The sequence below is a fragment of the Tamandua tetradactyla genome, chromosome 2 (genome assembly GCF_023851605.1).
Source record: "Tamandua tetradactyla isolate mTamTet1 chromosome 2, mTamTet1.pri, whole genome shotgun sequence".
Lineage (NCBI taxonomy): Eukaryota > Metazoa > Chordata > Mammalia > Pilosa > Myrmecophagidae > Tamandua > Tamandua tetradactyla.
In genome coordinates this window covers 72,841,288-72,854,359 of record NC_135328.1, presented here as the reverse complement: position 1 = coordinate 72,854,359, position 13,072 = coordinate 72,841,288, and the positions used below count along the sequence as shown (strand labels likewise).

The window sequence follows — 13,072 nt, the reverse complement described above, 5'->3', positions numbered from 1 at the left end:
CCCCACGGAGGTGGCCCTCAAGGTTCTTTACCCTTTGGCACTGACTTTGGGAGGCAGGTGTTAAGAAGGTTGGTGATGCCGGTGTTAAGAAGGTTGGTGGTGCCACAAAATGGAAGAAGCTGGTAATAGACAGCATTCCCATAACTAATACAGTGCTTTCGCCTGATTTGCTAACTTCTAAATCAATTCAGTTAAAACAAAAATACACTGGGTACTCAACACATGCCAGAAAGCAAAGAAACAAACGACAAAGAAGGAAACTCAACTCAGAAAACTCATTAGCTCAAGGAAAAAACACAAGTAAATAAACATCCATAGACAAAGATCCAGCTATACAACAGGGCAATTTTAAGAAGTAAAACGCTCCGCTTCGATAGAGAAAGCACAGGGCTCTTAGAGAGTAATAATCCAGTAGTTTCTGGGTATTGGTGCCTAATGAGGAAATGTTGAGTTTGAACCCCAAGCAGGCAGGGAAACTTAGTCCCCACCAGGGTAGGATATAACTCCTGGAGGAGGCTGGAACACGGGCAGGGGATGAGAGCAGAGCACAGGTAGAGCCACCACAGTCACCAGTCTGTCGACAGCCACTGAGCAATTACATGTATTTTGTGGAGGAAACTGGAATCAAGCTTCTTATGAGCAACTGAATAGAATCTGTCCTTTAACTTCTGGCCGATTTCATGAGAAGAGATTGAGAATCCATGCAATGAAGGTAACAGATTCCACAACACTCTAGTGGGGTGGGAGCAAGACCAGGAGAGAATGCACAGGACAATCATCACAAACAAACAGGGCAGTCAGGCTATCCTCAGCAGCAGGGGGTGTGTTCCCATGAGATCTTTTATAAGGAAGAGCTAAAATTCATCTCACCCCCTCCCCGTTCTCTGAACTGCATCATTATTGTGTATGGCCACGTTTTAATCAATGCACAGAATATATACAGTCAACAAGAGCAGCAGTCAGCACCTGCGGGAAATGGGCTAAGTACAGCTGTTTTTGCGAATAAAGTTTTATTGGCACACAGCTACAACCATTTGTTTATACGTCTCGCTCGGGCAGCTTTAGCACTACAAAATCATTGCTGTGCGGTAGCACAAAAACAATATGACTTATAAAGCCTAAAGTATTTACTATCTGGGCCTTCACAGAGAAAAGTTTACTGATCCTTATCTAGAGTATGAATTTAGTCATAGAAGTCCTTTTGCTATCTTTGGGGAATTTCAAGTCTTGTTTTGTTTTGTTTTTGTATGCTGTATGGCAGGGGTCACATTTCATTCTTTTTCCATGTGAGTATCCCCTTTTTGCAGCACCATTTGTTGAATTTTTGTTTGTGTGTTTGTTTGGGAAGGGCAGGGGCTGGAAATCGAACCCAGGTCTCCCACATGGCAGGCGAGAATTCTACCACTGAGCTACCCCTTGGGAAATTTCAAGTTTTAAAGACCGCTTCTACTACCTTTATTTTCAAGTATTTATCTGATCACTAATATCCATATTCTTATACCCCCAAGAAACTGCTAATGGCACTTACCTCTGAGGAATCTAATTAGAGGGTTTGGGAGAGGCACATCTACTCTTCACCATATTCTTTTTGTTTATTTTGACAGTTTTACCAAGAGCACATATGAAACTCAATTTCCCTCTATGAATGTATATGTGTATACACATTTTTTAACTAGTTAATTAAAACATAGTTCTAGCAACCACATCTATATGGACTGGAGGTTTTATTAGGGTTCTTTTTTAAGTAACTCAGTAACCATAACGCTAAATAAATAATCTTAAAAAATATTTAGGTGAGTGGTAAAAGAGTGCTTATTATAATGAAAACTATCTAAATATCCAATTTTCAAAAAAAAAAGGGTGATGGGTTATATAAATTGTGGTATATCTACAGTGGAATTCTATGCTGCCTTTACAATAATGAACCAAGAATGTATTTACTTGTAGGGATACGTGTTCAGAATGCAGTGTTAAGTGAGAAGAGTTGGACACAGAACAATATGAATCTCATGATCTCATTTTAGCTAAAAAAGTACATTTATGTGCACATACAGGTACTGAAAAGACTGAAAGGATATATATCAAAATGTTAACAAAATTTATATATTAGGAGAGAGTATAACACATTTTCCTTTTATTTCTCTATACGTTAAAGTATTTCAACAGTAAACATGGATTCCTTTTCATTACTGAAAAGATAGAAATTTTTAAAAGATTATAGAGTGAGCAGAGGAGAGCCCAAGGGGAAGCTTCTGGAATGCTGGTATGTTCTACTGAGAACTGAGACAGCCAATAACACAGAAACATTCAATGTGTGAAAACCCACCAAGCTGTACACTTATGCTTGCTTTCTTGTGTATATTATACTTTGATGAAACATTTTTAAAAAATTATAGAGCCCTGCAGGAAGGAAATAAATATATGTATATGTCATCCCATATAGAATTTCAGTCAGTTAGCCTTATCAACTACCTCCAGCAGGTTGGGTTCCATGTTAAGCATTAAAATACAGCATTAAAATATACACAGGCAGAATGTGCCTTCACAGAGGTTGAAAGAATACACACGCAACATTTATAAAGTCACACCGATAACTACACACTTACATGCATATAAATTGTAAGATTTCATTATAAGTTGATATGTTTCCAACTAAATTAATATAGGCAAAAAGGAAAATCACTGACACAGAGAAGCCAAAGGAAGATTGAAAAGGCTAGAGATGCATTTAGGCCAGTGGTTCTCAAGGAGGTGATCTTGCCCCCACTTTGTGTTTAGAGACAATTTTGGTTGTAAATGGTGGGAGGGCTAACGGCTAGAGACAGAGGCCCACTAAACACCCTAAAACGCACAGGACAGTCCCCCACAACAAAGAATCATCTGGCCCAAAATAGTGCTCAGGTTGAGAAACTTTGGTCCAGACTTTTAGCACTCAAAGTGTGGTCTGCTGAGCAGCAGCTTCAGTAGGATCTAAAGACTGGTCAGAAATTCAGAATCTCAGCCCTACGCCAGATCATTTGAATCAGAAACTTGTCCTTTAATAAGATCTCAGGTGCCTGTCATGTAACTTAAGGTTTGAGTAGCACTGCTCTCAGCAGCTGGGGCTACAGCCAGGGAAACTCACTGCTGGGCAAGCCTCTCTGGTGACTTTGGTTCCCTGGGCAGGACTCTTGGCTGCAGTGGGTTCCTGAGGCTCACATGCCACACTTCCCTACCACAGGAGAGGCATCGACCCTCTTCCTCGGGTGCTGGGCCTACCAAATAAAAGGTGGCTTTTACAGCTACCAAGGAAAAAACAGAGTGCCCTAAGAGACCTACCTGGGCTGGTGTCACAAAAGCCCACAGTGAAAACTTGAGCAGATTTCTGAAAAATAAGGATTTAGGGAGACAAATTCAGATGTTTGCAAAATATTTACTAGGCATCTACTATGTTCCAGACACTGTTTTGGGCCCTGGAAATGCAGCTGTGAAAAAGGCAAAGTCATGGCTAATCCTGCCCTCAAGAAGCATATATTCAACTGGGTAGAAGCAGACAAACATGTAAACAGAGACAAAAAATTGCAAGTACAGAATGTGATAAATGCGAAGTGGAAGGAAAGAAGGAATAAAAAAAAAATAAAGGCTTATGTGTGAATGGGTGAGGCACAAGGACAAGTATTTTAGGAGGGATTCTCCAAATGAGGTAAAATTTGAACTGAGATCTGAAGATAAGGAGTCAGTCAAGCAAACAAGGAAGGGAAAGGAGCATCCCACCAAAAGAGCACAGTAAATGCAAAGGCCATACGAGAAAAGAGTTTGGTGGGCTCAAGGATAAGGGTGGGGTGGAGGGGGGAATTAGAGGGAGAAAGAGGTGAGGCAGAGTCCAGAGGGAAAGGAGAGAAGGAGAGAGAAAGGGAGAGGGGATCCAGGAGGGGGATAAGGGGTGGGTGGCAGAGAAAGGGAGAGAGGAAGGGGACAAAGAGAGGAAGGAAGCAGGGGGTGCAGAATGAGGGAACTCATGTCCAGGTAGACTATAATAACAACACAATTACTAATTGCAATGCTGGACCCGTCAGGCAGGAGAGTGTGGTGACCCAGAATGACAGTGGGCTCTGGCTTCCTGGGTGTGAATCTGGGTTCTGCTATTGATTAGAATGAGACCTAGGGCACTGGCTCACAGGTTTGTGAGGAGCAGAAGGAATACATGAAGAAGCCAAATCCAACCCTTTCTGTATAGCCCAAGACCTAAGAATGTTTTTTTATGCTTTCCAATTTTACATTTTAAATGGTTTATTCAAGTATCTACAGTACATCCTTGATTTTACCTCTTGGTCAGCAAGGTCTGAAATATTTACTGTGTCCTTTTACAGAAAAAAAAAAAAAAGAAGCCTTAGAACAAGACCTATGCACAGTGAATGCTCAGGAGCCATGGGCCACCCCTGCCCTCTCCCATCACAATGGAATCTGGGAGACTCTCAGCCAGGCCTGACCTGAGGCTCTTCACATAATACCTCTCAAAATAACCATTTTCCTAATGTACAGCTAAAACACAGGCAAGTAACTTTTCAAGACACACAGCTTAACTCTAATTCTAAAATTAAAGGCCAATTCCCTATGCTCCCAAACCCACAGTCTTTCAGTGTATAATGCAAACTCCACAGTTAAGCCCTCTGTCTGTTCTGGAAGCAGGTATTTTGTCCCACATATACGATATACAGAGAGAAGAAAGATGGGAAACTGAATTAATTTATATCATGCTGCTCATTGTGTGGCCCAAAATGGAAGAGACAAGAAGAGAGAGGACTTGTTTTTCAAACAATTACTTATTTTATATAAGTACTATATTTACTTAAACCAATTTAGTATCCCCTTTTACTTTTCTTTTCCCAATTTCCTATAATGAGTATTTCTTTTATGATACAGAGAGGCACTGAAAGAAAGCAGAAATAATCAGCCTTACCCAGAGCAGCTACACTGTACTTTTTAAAGACAGCACTATTTTGACAGTCAAAAAAGACACTTAGGAACACAACATTACAAATTCAAGATCATGTCTATGAACTTGGCTATGAAAAAACCCTCCATAAAAATACAACCTACCATCTGTACAATATATTCAAAAATGATTAGCATAGTATGAAAAAATAATGCTGGAACAGCAGAATTTTTTTTTACTTTTTTTAAGAAGGCTTCCTGCTCAATATTCTTTTCAGATTTCTCCATGAGGTATAAGCAAAGGCAAAATGGAACACTGGGTCAAGAAGAGAGAAACAAGGAAGTAAAGATGAGAAAAGGACATTACTGCAGACATGGCACAGCTCTCGCACTCTCACTGAGTCCAAAAGAGAATCCTTAACTCTTGCGCCAATGTGGGAAATTGCACTGGGAAACCTCCTATCTCTGGCTCCAAATGTTAAGCCTGGGTCCTTCATATACTCTCTCAAGCCATCAAAAACTATAATACCATTTCTCTGACAGCAGAAATCATACTCTCATGCCACCCAAAGTGAATCAGCAGAATCAGAGAAGCACGAAGCCTGGAAAAGTGCCTCTCAGATGACTGTGAAGAGAGCAAAGGGCAGTGGGAACAGGCACGCTCATGTCCCGAGAGAATGAACAGCGCTGTGGCCTCCTCGCTGAGTATCTGGACCTCCCCGAGCTTTAGTAAAATAAAGGAGTGGGACTGGGAGAGCTGCCAAAAACTCATTCTATGCCTTTGTGATCTTAAATCATGAGGTTGCATTCACATTTATATAAATATACTCGAATAAAACGAATTCCAAATAATGTCAGTTTGGGGGGAATTATGCCTAAACCATAAATGCTAAGATATTTTTGCCAAAATGAGAATTTTTAAACGTACTAAGTTCACACCCATTAAGAGGATTTTTACAAACAGGCCTAGTGTTCCAAAGGATTCATGAATCCTTTGCACCTGCCCTTTGCACCTCCCTCTGGGGAGGGTTTTGCTCCCGTCCTGTCAGTCAGCACAGAGTATCCCTGATGATGAGCTTCTGTTTGTAGAAAAACTTGGCCACACCAAGAGGGGACCAAGAGAATGACCTCCAGCCTTCTGTGGCAGCCAGGAGCTTGATGCCTGACATGGAACTTCACCTCTTTGCGGCCAGAACAGCTGAATCAAGCTGGGAGACAATCCCTGGAGAATTCAGATTCAAAAAAGGAAAGGGTTAGGTCTGAACTACTGTCAGCACACCTCTCCCTCCTGACCTACCACTGTTCGCCCCTCCACCCTCGGGTCAGGCAAAGCCCTCCTTTGTTTCCCCTCTGAGGCTGCCCAGCTGGTCCTTTCCAAGACAGAGGAAAGGTGTTCAGTCCCAGCCTAGCAGGAGGCTTTTGTTCATGGTCATTGCTGACCACCTCTAATCTCTCCAATTTTCAGAAGCTGCATTAATTGGCTGTTAGAATAGGTCAGAGCCCTAATGCTAGTGAACAAAATGCTTCTTTAATGTTGGCTTTCCTCAGTCTCCAGTCAGAAAAGAGAGAGAAATTCACACTTCTGGTGGTGCCCCTGCCAAGAGGTACTAAAGATTAGATGAGCTGCCAACCTGTTCTTCCCAGGGCTGCTGAATAACCAAGTGCAGCAGTTGGCATTTTTTTCTGTAAAGGGCCAGGAAGCAAGTATTTTACGTTTTGTGGGTGTAAGGTGCAGGGTTTCTGCTTCCACAGATAATAACTAAATAAATAAGTATGGCTGTGCTCTCATAAAACTTTGTTTATGGACACTGAAATCTGAATTTCATACAATTTTTAAAGATCATGAAATATTCTTCTTCAATTTTTTTCAGCCATTAAAAACGTAAAAACCCTCCCTCCTTTCGAGCAGACCATACAAAACAGCTGAGAGGCCAGATCTGGATTGTGGGCTATGGTCTGCGGACCCCTGACCTAGAGAATGAGACAAGCACTATATTCAGTCTGCTGCCATGGAAAATGCAAACTTCAGAGCCTTGCTCCCTTCCCTCCAGGAGGCTGATCCCCCCAGGTAGTCCCCCAATGGGCCCAATGGTCTCCAGGTTCCTTGTCTCTGCTCCTGTCATGTCTGCCACCACCTCCTACTCATCTTCCACAATTCTTTCACAGTTCAACCTATTCTCAATTCAGGACAAAGAGTGATGGGTCTAAGTCATACCTTATTTCTTCCATAGCTCCCTAATACAATCAGAATGAACCCCAAACTCCTACCATGACCTACAAGATGCTGCCTTATCTGGTCCCCACCCCTATCTCTAGCCCCATCTATGTCATCATTTCTTTGTCTTTGATCATGAGCTGTCACACTGTACTTGTTTCACTTCCTCAAACACAGAATACTCTTTCTTAATGTGTTTTGCACATTTCTTCTCTCTGGAATGTTCTTGCCCACACTCTTCTCCCATGAAAGTCAGCATTGCCCCATACAGCAACTGTTAAAGGGTTTAAAAAGTGATCAGACTTTGACTAGGGATATGAATGAAGCTGACCTGGATAGGACTAAGATAAATCAGAATATAGAGTAAAAGGATGATATGGTCCATATTTTAAAACTTCACCTTCATGTGAGAGCAAAGGGAGAGATGTTTATTTGGTGAAAACTTATATTTTGGGTAACACTATCTATTTTAACTTGTATGGTCAGTTTATTTGAATGCCATAATTACATGGAAGGTTAATGTGATGCCCTGATATATCACAGAGTAATTTAGGCAGAGAATAAAAATGTACTTGCAAAGTCCCCTCAGGGGACTGGGGAGAAAGGAGGAAATATTAAATTTCTCCATTTGGGGAATTCCTGATATTCTCGTAAGCAGTGGGGACAACCAATTCAATAGGCTGAGCCCTTGGTCTTGGGGTTTGCCTCTATGAAACTTATTCCTGCAAAAGGAGAAGATAAGCCTTCTTATAATTATGCTTAAGACTCACCCCAGAGAACCTCTTTTGTTGCTCAGATGTGGCCTCTCTCTCTAAGCCAACTTGGCAGGTGAACTCACTGCCCTCCCCTCTACATAGGACATGATTCCCAGGGGTGTAAATCTCCCTGGCAACATGGGACAGACTTCCAGGATGAACCAGGACCCGGCACCAAGGGATTGAGAAAACCTTCTTAACCAAAAGGGGGAAAAGAGAAATTAGACACAATAAAGTGTCAGTGGCTGGGAGATTTGAAACAGAGTAGAGGAGGTACCCTGGAGGTTATTCTTATGCACTAATTGAAATCCCTTTGTAGTTTATAGTGTATTAGAGTGGCTAGAGGGAAGTACCTAAAACTATTGAACTATATTCATAGCCTTGTTTCTTGAAGACTATTGTATAACTATATAGCTTTTACAATGTGACTATGTGATTGTGAAAACCTTGTATCTGATGTTCCTTTTATTCAGGGTGTGGAGAGATAAGTAAGAAAATACAGACAAAATAAATAAACAATGGGGGTAAAAAACATTGGGTAGATGGTGATACTGGTGGTCAATGATAAGGAAGGTAAGAGGTTTGGGCTGTGTGAGTTTTTTTTCCTTTTTATTTCTTTTTCTGGAGTAATGTAAATGTTCTAAAAGTAATCATGGTAATGAATACAAAACTGTGATGATATTGTGAGCCACTGATTGTATACTATGTCTGAACTGTATGTGGCTGAAGATTTCTCAATTTAAAAAAACAAAACAAAACTAGCTTCTCATTCGAGTCTCAACTTAACTATTCCCTCCTCCAACTCCCTATGACATAGAGCTCCAAACCCCACCTCTCACCAACAATTCTTTATCTCAGCCCCTGGTTTTTGTTCCCTTAAAAAAATTTAACACAATCTAGAATGCATTGAGTATTTACTTAATCATGCCCGCCTGCCTCCTCCACTAGAAAGTAAGCTTCACGAGGGCTGGTTCCATGTCTGAGCTCTCTACCGCTCTATCCTCGGGCCCGACGGCAGAGCCTGGCACAGCATATACTTGTAAGCAATACGGAAGGGATAAATAAACAGCCTGATGCTTCCATACCCGCTGCCCCCCTTCATTATGTATTGCATCTGCTTTATTAGAAAATGATCAATGTATGAGCAAGAGACTCTTGGTGATGATAACAGCCCCCCCCCCCCCCCCACATAAGATGGTAATTGTTCCCTATGTCAGCTGTAAAGTCCTCGGCCATCATTCTGTTACTCTTGTTCCCTGGACCTATCACTGAAACAAGGACTTCCACCCACAAGGGGCTAGATTTTACCAATTAACTTATTCACATGAATAATTTGCGTTAAGAATTAAGTCACCACCTCACTTAACACATGGCAAGGACTGTCTCTCCCACCACCAGGCTGGAAGTGGCACAAGATTCTGAGTATCTCCAGTTCACAGCACATGGTAGGTGCCTAAGAACTTGCTAAATGAATCAACTCATCCATTCCCTCTTCCACATTCCTTTGGTGACTTCTCCTGGATCAACAAGAGCCCAGGTAACAGTGTCGGATGAGTGGCAGGGATGAAAATGAATGGGCATAAGCTTTAAGAAGAGCCTTTGATTTAAAAAGTAGAATTTTAGAACTCAATGGCTTACTATATCCTTTTACCAATAAAAACTGGCTTTGCCCTATTATTTGTAGCTACAGCAGGCTCCTCCCAGTCAGTGCTGACTTTCCATTGCTCACACACTACAAGCACAGAAGGCAGAGTGAGAGGAAGAAGAGTACTCACTGCTTTGTCTGTGGTTGGTTAGTTGTGGAGCTGATGAGCATCTCACTGTCGTGGTCCGGCTCACGCTCTTTCCTCTGCTGCTTCACCAACTACAACAGGAAGAACATCTTCAATTTAGGTAGAACAACTGATCTCGGTGCAGGCTACAACATAACAGAAAATAAAATCACCTGTCAGCATTAGTTACTTCAGTTTGTCTGGCTATACCTCAAAGTTCCCAAACGAAGACAGGCACGGTTATCTGAAACCTACCAGAAAGTTAGGGGACCGGGGCCTAGGAACTCTTCCTTTGCTGGAACTGCTATAGCACAGGGAAAAATCACAGACCCTAAAAGATCTGCAGGCTGTATGTCACCAGGATCATATTCTGCTCACCATGATATCCAATGCAAAAAAAAGAAAAAAAGGATATCAGTGTAAAATGTGTTCATTCCCTGTACAGCAATTTTCTTTCTAAGTAAGAAGACTGTTCTTACCTGCTCTACCAAGAGGCTTAATCCTTGCACTCACCAGTGTGAATTTCATGCTGCAAAGGGCTAAGTTTTGGGAAAACAAGGCAGTTATTTTTATACCTACCCAACTTCCTGTTCACACATGCAAATGGGAATATGAGTGGTGATATCTTCCCAAGTTCTCCTGAGAAAGATCTTTAGCACTGGCTTACATCTAGTCCCTTTCCTTTTGAATTTACAAAGCAGCACCTGGAAGTGTAAACTTCAAACAACATCCACAGTGAAACTGCAGGGATTATTTTTTTCCTAGCCCCAAACATCACTCTGCAGGCTATTTATTTTTCAGCTTTCTGATATAATGTTGGGGTGACATGTCTGTCACATGACAGGAAGGAAAACAATTACATGGATCACACACTCAAGTGAGTAAGTGCCTGGCTGGCAAAACCAGAGCTGCTTTTATTGACTAGAAATACATTTTCCAGTCATGAATTTTTACAAGGCAAGGCGGTAAAGTTCATATTGCAGTTCTTTTTATACAGCGTTTTTTTATTCGGTTCAAAATTATGAATTTGTGAGATGTTGCTAAAAGTTGCAAAGGGAAGTATGGCATTAGTTGATCACGCCTCTCATAAAGCTTTATTTCCACGATACGCGCAAAGGGCTAGAAATGAAGAGATGTCTTAATTTGCCTGAAAACTTCCAATATGGCTTTATAATAGGCTAGACTACAGGGTGAAAGCATTCCTGAGCATCTGACTGGTGAAGACTCCTAGAGCGGCTGAGACTACTTTCTAATAGGACTTCCTTCACCTCAATTGCATTAGTGAAAAATGCAACGGCTTCAGCTTGATTCCAACTATACTTTATTCTCAGAATTTATATTTTGGTTTTCTTTAGGTTAGAACTATTTAAAACTGATTGCTATGATGAAAAATGAGGATGATAGCACTAATATACTACTGAAAAACTGCTGCAACTCCCACTTAAGAACCAAAATATAATATTCGTCTATCCCAGAACATAGGGCCACAAAAAACTATTAAGTCTCTATATAGTTATCATCCAAAAGCTGATTAAGAGAGTGAAAGATGTCTATTCTAATAATTACAACAAGCTGGCATTTCCAAAAGTATAATTCATCAAATGGAGAGAGAAAAACTCTTTTCTATGATCAAGTATAGGAAGTACAGAACTGTAAATACAAGTTAAATAGGTTGCTTTGCTGCAGAATTTCTCCAAGTTTTTAATATTCTGACATGAATTGTGAATAATTTTAAACTTTTTACCACTGAATTCCTTTTTTCGCAAAGTTTACCACCATTCCTTAGGGCCGATGTTCAATGGAATAAACTTTGGAATCTCTGGGAAAGGCCACCTAAAAGTATCAGAACTATTTTACTATTTTTTCAGAAGTACATAAGGCCACTACTTTCCACCTTTCTACATTAAGGATATTTTACATAGAGCAATTCAAAAGTTCAGTATTACAATATTAAAAAGATATAGAGCAATGAATATGTTTCAAAACGCTCACCAGCATTTTTACCCATATTTCCCACTTGGCTGATATTCCTGGTAATTCTGATCTGGGCTTTTCCTTCAAAGCACACAGTGATTTGAAGAAAGCATGAATGAGCATATCGAGGGGCTGCATAAAAGTGTGACTGCCACATCTGTTAGCAGTGCATTTGGTAAGCCTTCCCCTGTCACTAAACATATTCAGAAATAATGACAAAGAAATATAGTTCCTCCAGGCAAATGAAACGGAGGTGCAAATTAGAATCACACCTCCAGTCTCATTTTGGTATCACTTCTTGTCTGGATAAACAACACTTACTCTCATTTTCCTAATCACGGCAAGTAGCCACTGTTAACACTTGCATTAGGGATCAGTCACAACAAATTAAAGTTAGGTTTCACACTGCAAGGCAGGAGGCAGCCCGGGCCCCAGGAGAGCTCTGAGTTAAGCTAGGCCACATTACCAATTTTGAGATAACTAGCACTGGGGCTGAAAAGGCCCCTGTGCCTCAACCACAAGAAGTGGTTAAAGTTCTAATACTCTAAGTGGTATCTTGATATTTCTGTGTATGGAAATTTGTTATTCTCTGTGGAGAGCAGCAGTGGGTAGCTGCTTGCAAAAGGGTGATTTTAATCACCAATCACTTTCAAGAACATAAGAGATCAGTGGCACTCAACTGTGAAAGCTTTATTATAATGAGAAACTGCCTTTATTGGATTAAAAACACAAACATTTCATTTCTAGATGATTGTGTTAAATGCTCAACTTTCAGGACGTGGTGAACATCTATACTATGAGCCATAAACAATCCCTGGGGAAGATGAGGAAATTAAGTACAATTAGCTCATTACATCCCTGAATCTGCCCTATCTAATGGGTGGGCAGAAGAGAGGGTCTTATTACCTCAATCTTTCATGCTAAGTCCGGTTAGTTACTCAGGCAGAGCAAAATTACCCTTTCTAATGAAATACGGATGTGACCTCTGAAGAAATATCCATGGAATGCATGCAATTTAGTCTCATCCAAGGCAAAAGATGAAACGTAAAGTAAAATGCAATCTTAAGAAAACTTTAAGAATCAGCATAGCTATGTATAAATATGAGAAACGAGGAAGCCAAACATTCTTAAAATGAAAGAAATACAAAACTCATTTATCATAAGGTTTGCTACTTTTTTAGGGCATATTACTTATCTAGGGCATTTATGAGAAGTTTCCTGAGTGTACCTGACAATTCAAGTTGGGGAGGGAAGAACAGAGGCACTTTGTGATATGAAACCAGATGCTTAGAATTATAGAATTCACTGTATAATTTAGAAGTTTAAGGGGAGGGGGCAAAAATTATTTTTTAATGCTTTAATCCCAAGTAAAATATGGTTGGGATGATGACGTTAGTAGCTCTCTTCTCAGTGAGGCTCCTGATGGTAAGTTTCAAGTAGCT

General features: G+C 40.7%; 1 protein-coding gene across 14 annotated transcripts in view; it reads right to left on the bottom strand.

The window, feature by feature from the left end:
- The window catches only part of ELAVL2 (ELAV like RNA binding protein 2), a 557,044-nt gene that overhangs the window by 374,560 nt on the left and 169,412 nt on the right, over positions 1-13,072 (bottom strand). For 13 of the 14 annotated variants that reach the window (XM_077148027.1, XM_077148030.1, XM_077148029.1 and 10 more), the window contains one exon: positions 9,660-9,748. The gene's annotated coding sequence lies outside the window, so the exon portion shown is untranslated. Of the gene's footprint in view, positions 1-5,040; positions 6,137-9,659; positions 9,749-13,072 lie in introns of those variants that run through there. The other variant, XM_077148016.1, reaches the window with a different exon arrangement.